Source organism: Ictidomys tridecemlineatus, chromosome 11, assembly GCF_052094955.1.
Source record: "Ictidomys tridecemlineatus isolate mIctTri1 chromosome 11, mIctTri1.hap1, whole genome shotgun sequence".
Classification (NCBI taxonomy): Eukaryota; Metazoa; Chordata; class Mammalia; order Rodentia; family Sciuridae; genus Ictidomys; species Ictidomys tridecemlineatus.
In genome coordinates, this window is record NC_135487.1 from 5,291,642 (window position 1) to 5,304,151 (window position 12,510).

Genomic DNA, 12,510 nt, shown 5'->3' on the forward strand with positions numbered 1-12,510 from the left:
ACACATAACTTTCAACTAATACTCTAAAACGTTTCCTATTTTCTTTTTTTATAGCCAAAGACACGTATTTTAATTATAATCACTTACATTCATTACCTTATTTTATCCCAAAAACCTGAACATAACTGTCATATTAATCACCATAAAATCCTACCTTCAGAATGTCACTGTTGTTACCGTCAGCATTCAATGCATTAACCAAGTCAATGCCATTCACCTGCAGTGTCTTCTTACCACTATTCTACTACTCCTGCTCCTGAGGCCAAACCTCTAGCTTCTACTATTACTCACTGGCCGTGACTTTTTAAACTATACCCATTAGCTTTAAAAGAATGAGAACTTTTAGCCCAGTGCAGTGGCACATGCCTATAATCCCACTCTGGAAGCTGAGGCAGAAGGATTTCAAGTTCCAGGCCAACCTCAGAGACTTAGTGAGACCCTGTCTTAAAATAAAAACAGCAGAAATGTAATTCAGTGGCAGAGCTCTCTTGGGTTCAATCACCAGTACTATAAATAAACAAACAAAATGAGAATATTTAAACAATCATCCAATTCATTTTAGGTGAGGGCATGTTTTAAATTTTTTTAAATAAATGTTATCTGATTTTTTTAAACCTCAGGTATCTTCAAGGAAACCTGATTTGTTTATTTATCTTTTCAACAAAACTTAAGAAACAAAAAAGACCCAGCAATTCTATATCTAGGAATTCACATAAAGTTATAAATAAGGAAACAAAGGTTTATGAACTATTTCCACAGATATTCTTTGTAGTACTGCTTATAATGAAAATAGCAAAGAATAAAAGAGGCCATAAGAATAATATCACATGTATATTTGTAACACCAACACTTGTTTGTGTTTGTAAAGAGGAACAGGGAGGAGCCATTTTCATCATATACCTGTTTGTAATGTTTTAATTTCTTAATAAGAAATTATTTCTATAAAGCAAATATGTTCACATAAAACCAACCATTGGGGGCGGGGAGTTAGTGACCAGAGTATCGAACTCATTTTGAAGAAAATGACAATCAGACTCAAAATGACAAAGCTTTCCTGGAGCATTTCAAAAACACAGAATGAATGTAAGCTCCAAACTCATCAGTATAGAACCTAAAGATAACAAGAAAACCACTCTCGGGCTGGGGTTGTGGCTCAACAGTATAACGCTCGCCTGGCATGTGGGAGATGCTGGGTTTGATCCTCAGCATCACATTATAATAAAATAAAGGTATTGTGTTCAACTACAACTAAAAAAAATATGAAAAAAGAAAAGAAAAGGAAAAAAATCACTCTCCTTTCAATTGCATGGAGTTTTGCCTGAATATAAGCTGTTCTTTACCAGGAACAACTTATATGAGGAGCACTCCTCCCATTTGGGAATTCAGTAAGCACCTCTTGGTTAACAACAGGCAAAATGGTATAGGCTACCAAGTCACCCACAGGGCGGAAGAAAGCCTTTTCACAAAAGTCACTTCTTGTACAATGGAAGATGAACAACAGGGGGATCAGGACTTGTCCTGGAATCCTAGCCTCACCATTCACCAGCTGGGAGGCACAATAAAAACATTTAACCTAAGACTCAGTTTCCTCACTTCTACCTCAGTGTTATTAAACCTGCAGAGATTCAGTAATTCTGAAAAGATAAAATATTAAGAAAATGAAATCATACATAAGCTCATCATCCAGAGATTAGCACTGTTAAATTTTGGTATATTTCATTACAAATTCTCCTCAGTCTCTGCTGAGTACATGTTGGTATGCATATTATTGAAATCATATTGAATAAACAATGTCATCTATATAGTTTTTTCATATAACTTTACATTATTTTTTTATATCATAATGATTTTCCCCCATTGATGGGGATGGAACCCAGGACCTGGCACATGCTAGACAAGTGCTCTACCACTGAGCTACACCTCTATCCCCTATATCACAATGATTTTTTAATAGCTGCATAGTATTTCTTTGTATAGATGAGCCATGATTCAAATATTCCCTGTCTAATCTTGAATACTTATACTAACAAATCATTCTTTAATCTCTTTTTGGTTTCTCACCCCACCACACACCTTTTATCAGGAAAAGTCCCTGCCTCCTCCTCCACTACACATGAACCCCAAACTGTTAACATTAGCTAATACATCCTCCCACCAACAGTATAAAGAATGCATTTGTTATCATGGAAAAAATGATGACTTATAGAATGATGTTAGACTTCTCATGTAATAGTTCTAAAAACTGCTGACATGCCCAGAAGTTATCTTTGGAAATTTCACAAATCATTATGCTCTCCTTTTTGTATTATTTGTTTTGCTTTCCTCCATTAAAATGGAAGTGCTGGGAGGGTAGGAACTTTCTCTTTTTTATGTTGTCACACCTAAAATATTACTGAGCACATAGTCAGTTGGTGCTCCCTAATACTATGAATTTGCTGTTAAGTGACAGGCACAGTCCTAGGCACTCTGTCCTGCCATGGTTTGAATATATCCCCCAAATTTCATACATTGGAAACTTTTGATCCCTATACATCAGGGTTAGGAAGAAGAGCCTAGTTAAGAGGTAATCAAGTTGTCTAAAATGTGGGTTAGCTATCATGAGAAGGTACCCTCTTGCCCTTTACTTTTTGCTATGGGATGAGGCAACAATGAAGCCCTCACCAGATGCTTGTGCTGTGCTCATGAACTTGCCAACCTGCAGAATTGTGAGCCAAGACCAATCTCTACTGCTGTCAATGAGCTTGTCCCTGGTATTCTATAAGAGCAACACAAAACAGATTAAACACGACCCAGGCCCTACAGGTAGTCATCATTTCCTCATGTCAATTAAGGAAGCAGCCACAGAAGGTAAGCAACTCAAAATCTCAGAATAAGCAGCAGAACTAAGAACAACTCTTTGCATAGCAGTTGACTAGCAGGCTACACTGAATAAACTGACCTAATTACATCAGAAAAGCCTCCCTGTGACAGTAATAAAAACTGAATGAGGGCTGGGAGTATAGCTCTGAGTTGGTGCTCACCTAGCAGGTGCAAAGTCACAGGTAGGATTCCAGCATTGCATTAAAAAAAAAAAAAAAAACACTGAGCTAGATTACAATTAATTTGGCCAGGCATGGTGGCACACACCTCTAATCCCGATGATTCTGGAGGCTGAGGCTGAAGGATTGCATTCAAAGGCAGCCTCATCAACTTAGCAAGACCCTGACTCAAAATAAAAAAGTTTAAGAAGAACTGGGGATGTGGTTCAGTTGTTAAGCACCCCTGGGTTCAACCCCCGTAACATACATACATACATACATACTTACATACATATGTACATACATAAATAAATAAGTACACTGACTTTTTTTGCTAAGTAAATGTCAACATTAATGTTTTTCATTTTCATTACAAATGTTATGTGGACTATATCATGGATTAATTAGAATTCAGCAGGCAAGTCTAAGACCCAAATCACCATTATTTGGAATCAAATAACATGGTCACAACAACAACAAAAGACTTAAAAATGAACTTTTGAAATAATCTGTTTGAAATGGACATAGAATACCTCTTTATTTCCCTCTTTTTTGTTAAAGTCAGCACTCTCATGGCCAAACTAAATCTTTTTATTTTCTCTAACTAGAGAAAATATTTTCCCACATCTTCTACACATGTTGTACTCTCTTTTTCCTCATTTTAGGTTAAGAAGGATAATTTTATCCATTAAGTTAAAAAAAAAATAATATCCCCACCTAAGCTAACTTTCCTTTCCACCACACACCAATCCCCCTATACCATATCCACCAGTAAAACAGTACCAAACGGTTTATTTATAAATATCGACCCATTTTTGTTTCTGTGACTTCAGCTCCTTTTTAAAAGTGTACGGTACAAAAACGCTGGAAGCCTGTGATAAAGACAGCTCTAGATAATTTTATCTCCTCAACAGCAAAGGGGACAGTAAGGAGACCTGACCACTGAGAAAACAGGTTATTCATAACATAATCTGCTTCACCCTGCAAGGCCTGACTTTATTACAGGTCTGTATCCAATGATTTAAATCCAGCTAGTGCAGTGGTACACACCTGTAACCCCAGCTATTTGGAAAACTGAGACAAGATAATCTCAAATTCAAGGACAGCATAGGTAATGTAGCATAGAGCCTATCTCAAAATAGCTGGGTATGACATATCTCTGTGGTAGAGTGCCCCTGGGTTCAATCTCCAGGGCCTAAAAAACACAAAATTTCAAATCTTTCCTGTGTGTGTGTGTGTGTACACGTTGGAGACTAAACCAGCTCAAACCAATCCAATGGGGGGGGGGGGAGAGAACATGCCTTTATTTTGTTTATTTTTATGTGGTGCTAAGGATCAAACCCAGTGCCTCACACATGCTAGGCAAGCGATCTGCCACTGAGCTACAGGCCCAGCCCCCAATCCAATCTTAAAGTACATACTTTCTAATAACTTGGAGCCAATAACATACTTTAAAATTTAAGGTTGTCCACACATGCCCCTGGGCAGAGACATTTCTAAACCCTTCTATACTCATCATCCAGCCCATAGTGTCTCTGGGTCCCTTTGTACACTCTAAGAAGAAAGAAGGGGGAAACATTCTAACCATGTTATGCCATTAATACTAATGTTTATTTGTTCTGAGTTTTACAAACTAACTCTAGACTAGGAAAACAAAGACCTATCCCCTTTTTTAAGCAAAAACATTGGTTTCCTATTATATGTGGATGGTTCTATTGGCTTCTTGGACTACACAACTGCAAACAAAGCCCTTTAATGATGGAAAAACCCCGTAAATGTAATACTTATTAATAAGGTATATCGTTTATCAGTTTCCTCAAACCAAAAATAATTCTCTCACAAATAAACTCTCACATGAATAAATAAAAACTTGTCTTGTTCTATCATTTGCTTAAAAAAAAAAGTACAGTGGCCATGGGAGGAGGATTAAGAAACATAGCCAGCCAAATCCATAAAATCTCCAAAGTAAGATAAAACTACCCTGTGGGAGCAGCCAATGTATTCTGACCTAACAACTGTACACAGTTGCACTAATTAAAATGAAAGGCTAGTCTGCATAACACACAAGCAGTTCACTGAACCGCAATGACAAGTTGACAAGGTTCACCATCTCACCCTTCTGTTCCCTAACCTACAATGTAATTAAAAATAATAATAATAAACACAAAAATAAACACAAAGCTGGGGGGTGGGGGTTTGTGTGCACGCACATACACAAACATTTCAGAAATAACCACAACAACGTAGACTGGAACATATCCAATAAACTATAAACACACACACACACACACAAAGGAAGTGGTTCAGCTACATCACACTAGTTCTCACCTCAATTCATAAATGGAAAACCACAAAAACAAGACAAAAATCTAAAGGCCTTTTTCTGGAAACCTTACAGTGAATGGATGTGGGTTAAGTCTTTATGTTATTGAACAGTTCTCATTGATGCATCACTTTCAATGACCACAGGGAAGGAAAAAGTGTAATCTTAGTCAATTCTATCATGCAAGGAGATCAAATAACATTTCAAACACAGCCAGTCAAGCCCTAGCGCCTGCCAGAGTACAATGAGCACTCAAGGGCTCTGGACTAAAAACCACCTTTCACTAGTCCCAGAGATCTTTATAAAATAGTTTAAACACAGTAAATTACAGAGTTGAAAAAAATAAATACAAGCACCTAACTGGTGCCCTCACACTACTGAGAAACTGCTGTTAAGCAGTCCTTGTGTTGATTTACTAGGCAATGTAAATATTCAAAAAGGCAACTGCCTCTCAGGGCCCAAATCCACATGCTTTAAAATGCAGAGTGGGTGTGCTTCTGGAAACAATTGCCCACAGAGCAAGGGGCCTCCATAGGATATTGTTCCCATGTGTAAGGCTTCAAATCATGACTAATTTAAAGTTGGAGTATGGGGGGTGGGGGGAGGGCTCAGTACAGTATTTTGGACACAGAATTTTCCAAGATTTGGTCACTGTTTTCTACTTCTACTCAGAAATCTCAATCTTTAAAGAACACATGCATACAATTTCAAAGGAAACATGTAATCTACTGACCCCTGTATTCTTTCACATACCACTTTTTACATTTTCCATATGGCTGAAAGGAAGACTCTAGCCAAACAATGCCCCACGGAGTGCAATGGCACATGCGCAAGGGAGGCTTAAAGACTGAGAGTAAAACAAAGTAACCTATTACGTGAGTTTTTCTCAGCAAACTGAAAGTGGTCGAGCAGGTCTCCCTAAGGCCTCAGAGAAGGAGATCTGAGTCAACAAGGGGAAGAGGAGAGGGTAGCGGGGAAGCCACCACACATACATCTCCCTTCCCTCCTACGCCACCCCCCCCAACACACACATAAGCACACAATTTAAACTTGAAGAAATCTTCAAGACTTACCCCCCCCCCTGCATTTTGGCTATTCTGGCAAAATAACCCTGTTTTTGCCCCAAAAAAACAAATTATATTTGGGCTTTAGTAGCCCCACATTACTTCATAATCGAATTGAATCTTATTTTTAAGCTTCAATTTACTTCACTATAAGCAATGAGATTTTCAAATCAAATAACTACTTTAGCATTATACAGGCTTTCCTTTCTGAAGAAAATGTATATACACATTCATATAGTGCTTTCTCTGCCCTAGAGACATTTTCTGTTCAGTTTAATTGAAATTTCCAGAGTCTGAGGCAACTAACATGCTAGGAATCCAAACGGAGACACGATGAACCCCCGCTACCTATTGCTGGAAAACCACTGACGTTCTCGACACTCGAGTTCATCTTTCTGAGGTCAGCTGGACACTGCAACACCCACCTCCGAGAGCGCCCGCGCCCACGCTTGCCCAACTTCCTGCCCGAACCGCTTCGCCCTCCCGGCACGAGGCCGTGGGCCACTTGCCAGCTGCAGATCGGCAGCAGGGGCCGAGCCCTCCCGCGCTGCTCCTCTGCTCAGGGCCAGCAAACTCCCTGCGGGGGCAGGGGCAGGACGGTGGTGCGGGATGGTGAAATTCACTCGCCAAACAAAAGGAGGCCAGCTCGGCCGCAGGGCAGCGCTGAGTGCCCGCAGGTCCCGGGGCTCGAGGGGGGGTGGCCGGGCCGGGCTCTGCCCGCGGCTGGAGAATGCAGCCGCTCCGGCCCACGCCTGCTGCCCGTGGCCACCGCGCTCTGCTCCCGCACCTACAGCCTGGGCGGCCGGGCCAACACTGCCACTTGCCTGTGACCCAGACACAGAGGGAGAAAGAACAGCCTCCCCACGACAGCGGCTGCCGGCAAAACCCGGACTGGAGCCCTGCTGGCTCCGCGCGCGCCTCTGCCCGCCACCGCTGTGGGCGCGCGAGCGCGCGTACACACACACACAATACCCGCTGCAATTTTATCTCCTTCCTTGCTTAGCCAGCCTCGGTTCCCCTCATTCTTCCCTCCCTTCCCGACAGCCGGAACTGGGAGGCTGTGTGATTGATGGCAGCTCTTAATAGCGTGGTCAGCTAGAAAATGCATCTGCAAGCAAGATATTAAAGAGGCAGCGCATCCCCTTGAGTGATCAGCAGTTCACACATCCTAGAACTGCCTCTGCTTCTGCCAGGAATAATAATGCCAACCACTTCTGACGTCTAACAAATGCAGATGAAACCAACAACCATAGACAAGCCAAACATTTGTTTCAATGATGCATAGGAGAAAGCAGCATTGGTGTCAAAATAACATTTCCGACTTCAATTTTCTTTACAGTTTAAGAATTCTTTGTAAGTCATTTGATATAAAATCTCTCCAAACCCTTTACTACACGAAAATAAAGACCCATCTGCTAGACAAGACACAGCTTAAATTGGGCTTGACTGAAATTCATCTAATAAGGAAGCAAAATAAATGCACATTCCGTACCATGTGGCTTTAAATAAACATGTAACTCACTGGCTACTACATTCCAGACTCCCTCATTAATTAATATATGCATGTAAAGACAATCTCCAACTGTTAACTCCCCCCGCATTAAGTCTTAAAAATTCATCAATTTACCATTATATATAATTATAATGCACTAATTTTTTCAAATGTAAAACATCAACATGCTAAATTTCATTAACATTAAATTAAATCGCATTTATGTATTGCCTAGTAGTAATAGCCAAGGTGTTTTGTGTATGTGTGTGGTGTTGGGTTTTTTCTTTTTTTGGTACCAGATATTGAACCTAGGGATGCTTTACCACCAAGCTACATCCCAGCCCTTTCTTATTTTGAGACAGGGTTTCTCTAAGTTGCTTAGAGCCTTACTAAATTGCTGAGGCTGATCTTTAACTGGCAATTCTCCTGCCTCAGTTCCCCAGTTGCTGGGTTTAGAGGGTTGGGCCACCATGCCCAGCACCCTTTTGTCCTCTTAAAAAAAATTTTTAACAAAAAATGATTCTCATAGAATATGAATTCAAAATACTCAGTATCAGCCCAAATTTAAAAGTTACAAATTCAACATTTGAATGATCGCTTTGGGTACCTTTACTGTATATTATTCCTTGGACTTTCCAGGCAAGTTTCAAGGAACTCTCAAATAGCTTTATAAATGTTAATTAGACTTTCCAAGGTCCCTGAAAGTTGTTGAATTATTGGGCACCCTCTAACCAATAAGCAGAGAGATTCAGACAGATTAAAGTGATTTGTCTAAAGTCTCTCAAAGAGGAAGCCCACAGGCCCTTCCTCTTTGGGCCAAATAACCAAACTGACAGGCATGTGTGCTATTTAAAGACCATTCCTGCATTTTTAAATAAAGATCAAGTTATTCTACAGAGACTGGAATATCTAAAACTAATAGCATATGTCCTGAGAGCAAGAATGAATGAAGCACTTCTAAGCCATCCTGAAAGGTGGCTGTCATTGATACAAACAAGGAGGTGTCTAAGTGCAAATCTAGCTGTATCAACTCTACTAAACACTGTTCCTCAATGAAACCATCCTGAGGTTTAAAAAATATGCTTTACAATCAAGTGGCTTTGAGATCACTTCACATATCTAAGAGATGAAATTCATCCTAAGGCTTGCCTACAAAATCTCCTCCTGTACCTGGACTCACTTCCATTTTCTTACCAACTATATTCAGGCTTGTAGCAAAGTCTGAGGAGAGTTTGTTTGGGTTTGTTCGTTTTTCCTCCACAAACCATTTAAAAAGTGCTGGTTTATACTGAATTGAAAAAGGCTGGTAAGAACTATCAAATTTCTAAGTTCAGAATTCCTACTGTACTTAGCCTCTGAGGAAGTCTAAATGCTTTGATGGCATTTTATTACACAAAGTCTTTTGTTCTTTCTTGCATCTTCTGCTGATCTGATCCACCCACATCTACTACCCCACCTTCCAGCTATACCAGTCCTTCTATTCCCCCCAGGTATTAGAATTCCTACCTGTGGTCTGCATTGCTTCTTCCCACTGAACAGGAATAATCTCCTGGCCTCTCTACCACATACACAGACAAGTTAAAGCCTGCTCCCGCCTTTAAATCTCAGGTCAAATACCATTTTTTTCAGAAAAGTTTCCCCTGAGGACGTATTCTGGGTCAAATTCCTTTATTATAAGTCCTCACAGAACTGTGTTCCTTTCCTTAAGAGCATTTATCTCAGTTTGTAATTCATTGGGGTGATTTTCTGATTAATGTCATAGCTTCCTCTAGACAGAGTTCCATTAGGGAAGGTTCTATACACTTGCTATCATCAAATTCCAGTGTCAAGCACACAGATCTGTGGAATGATAAGTGAACTGAAGGCAACGACCCCATTTTACTCATTTTGTATATTCTCTGTATGTTTGTTGGCATGAAGAAGCCTATCTCAAACAAGCAGTATAGTATCTCAAGTAAGTAGCCTCTATGCAAATAAATATGTCTTCTACTAATCTTCATAAGTCTAGTAAAATAACTTTTATCCCCAATTTATGGAAATGTAAATAACTGTGCCTAGGATTAATCATAAAAACCCTGAATAATTTAACCAGGGTTCTATTTGCAAGCTATGTTTTTATGAGAGTTGATGAGGTACAGAAGCCATCATTAATGTACTCAAGTCAAGCTTTTCCTACTTATTGGCATTTAAACAATATGTAGACAGAAGCAGGTAAACTGGCACACCAATAAATTTTGCACACACACTGAGTAATACAAACAAAATATAAAACTTGGAAAGCACTTGTACACCTTGTACACTAGTTTGTCTTCAAGCTTCTTGGAATGCAAAAGTACTACCAAATTCTTCTCCAAAGAGAGGGGTTAATCCTCACCCCTCTTTGGCACTGAACTTTATTTGCATTTTTCTCCTCTTCAAATAAAAAGCCTCTATGTTCCTGAACATGGAAGCTTACATAAGAGCTCTTTTCACCTGAGGGCTTCCAGTCAGTGGTAACAAACCGTTCCAAACCCCACTCACATTCTTCAAAGTGAAGAACTGATTTTAAGCACCATTAGAGTGAATCTGTAAATTGAGGGATCTGCAGAGCAGAAATGGAAATTAATACAAGAACTACAATTTTTTCAGGTGTTTTGCATCTAAAAATATTAAAAATGAAAGAATAACTGTGTAAGATGAAAAAATATTAGATTTAACCCACCCCTACCCCCCTAATTAATACACATTATTGCTGTGAGTATTTCATTTGGCATTGCTTGGCTACTACATGATCTCTCCCTGGCCTTGTCTGGCATTGCTAGCTTTTGTCCTGCACTCCATTCCATACAAAGTCCACCTCCTGGTTTCACAACTCCCTTCATTTATCAAAACAACCCTGTCAACTTGAGTACCATTAACAGATAATGAGAGGAGACAACAGATGCAGTTAGGAGCAAAGCACTCCATATTCTACAGGCCTCAGCATGCAGCCAAGTGAGCTGACATCTGACTTTATCCTAACAAGTTATAATTAAATCGAAAGTCTAGTTAAACTAACATTATAGCTATGACCAGGAACTACCAACAAGGGAAATGAGAAGTATAACCTTAGCACTAGGTTTACAGGGCACAGGTTTTTCCAGATCCTGATCCTAAAAAACCCTGCATCTACTCTGTCCATCACTGTCACAGTAAGGAGGAATCTTGGCCACATCTTCTTCATCTTCTTAAGATGGCCTCATTTGGCCACTACCCAAGACCACCAAAGGGAGAAGAGTGCATTTTTATGTGACAGTTTATAAACAATAATATTCATCATAATAATAACAACCGAAGTCAACCAATTGTAACTATCTAGATGAGACAATCAACATTCTAATAGTGTTATCTAATGCATTCAAACCTAGCAACTTGGCTCAAAAGTGTCAAAATGTCACAATACCCAAGTAAGCAAACAGTAACTGAATCAAGATAGCCATGTTTGCACAGTACACTAGAAGGTTTTATGTTACTATGCAGAATATGGATATAGGATTTTATGCAAACTACCCTCTCCTTTCCCTTTGCACTCACCAAAATGTCACCAGAAAACAAAAACTTAAAAAAAACTTTTAGAAACCTTTTTAAATTTTTTAAACTAGAGCAGTATATGCCCCATAGAAAATGTAAGCAATTCCACTTAATACAATGAAATCTCTCCAAGTTCTCTTCTAGAATGTATGTAACATGCACACATATCTAAGAACACACATACTCATTTGTCTGAAGGTTCATCCTGTTAGTTTTTATTTCACAAAAATTCAGTCCCACTATTAATGCTATAAGGCAAATTGTTGTTTCTCTCAATTCATATCAGACAGTAAACATCCCATTCCTGTGTATAGAGGCACAGAATTCTACAATGGTAAAGTACTAAAAGTACCAAGTCCCTAATTGAAACTGTTGCCACTGGTTTTTGTTCTCAAGATTGTTAAAACAAATTTCTGTGAGTCTTTATGTATATTATTTCTACAACATAGGAATTTGTAGTTCAATAGATTACATAATGATGTGATCAGAGATTTATTCAAACTGCCTTCCAAAAAACTGCATCAATGTATATTCTTTTATCTCCCCCCCCTTTTTTTTTACTATTTATTTTTTAGTTGTAGTTGAACACAATACTTTCATTTATTTTTATGTGGTGCTGAGGATCCAGCCAAGGGCCTAGGACATGCTAGGCGAGCGCTCTACCGCTGTGTCACAACCCCAGCACCACCACCCCATTTTTTTTATTGGTGCATTATAGTTGTTCATAACTAATATATACTTTTATCAACATGGGTCCTATACCCACACTTTCAATCTGGTTTATTGCTTCTCTGATTTTGGAGTATGTACTCTCCTAGATCCCATTATCTTTCTGGTCATTCTCTGTTTCATTCAATGATTCCCCCTAAATATAAGTAGTCCTGAACATGTCTAGTCTCTTATCACACTCTGGCTTCTCTCACAAGGGAGGAGACTCACTTTCAAGCTGCATCTGTGTCAGTGATTCCAAAATTTTCTTTTTCCAGCTGAGTTTGCTTTTTAGCAACAGACCCATGTTTGCAAATGCCCTGTGGGGTCCACCATAATGCTATTCTACATACACTC

General features: G+C 39.3%; 1 protein-coding gene across 6 annotated transcripts in view; it reads right to left on the reverse strand.

The window, feature by feature from the left end:
* Rere (arginine-glutamic acid dipeptide repeats) overlaps positions 1 to 12,510 on the reverse strand; it is a 407,183-nt gene that overhangs the window by 296,248 nt on the left and 98,425 nt on the right. Inside the window, exon 1 of one of the 6 annotated variants that reach the window (XM_021732838.3) lies at positions 6,830 to 6,985. The exons of the other annotated variants lie outside the window; for them this stretch is intronic. The gene's annotated coding sequence lies outside the window, so the exon portion shown is untranslated. Of the gene's footprint in view, positions 1 to 6,829; positions 6,986 to 12,510 lie in introns of those variants that run through there. 6 annotated transcript variants of the gene reach the window in all.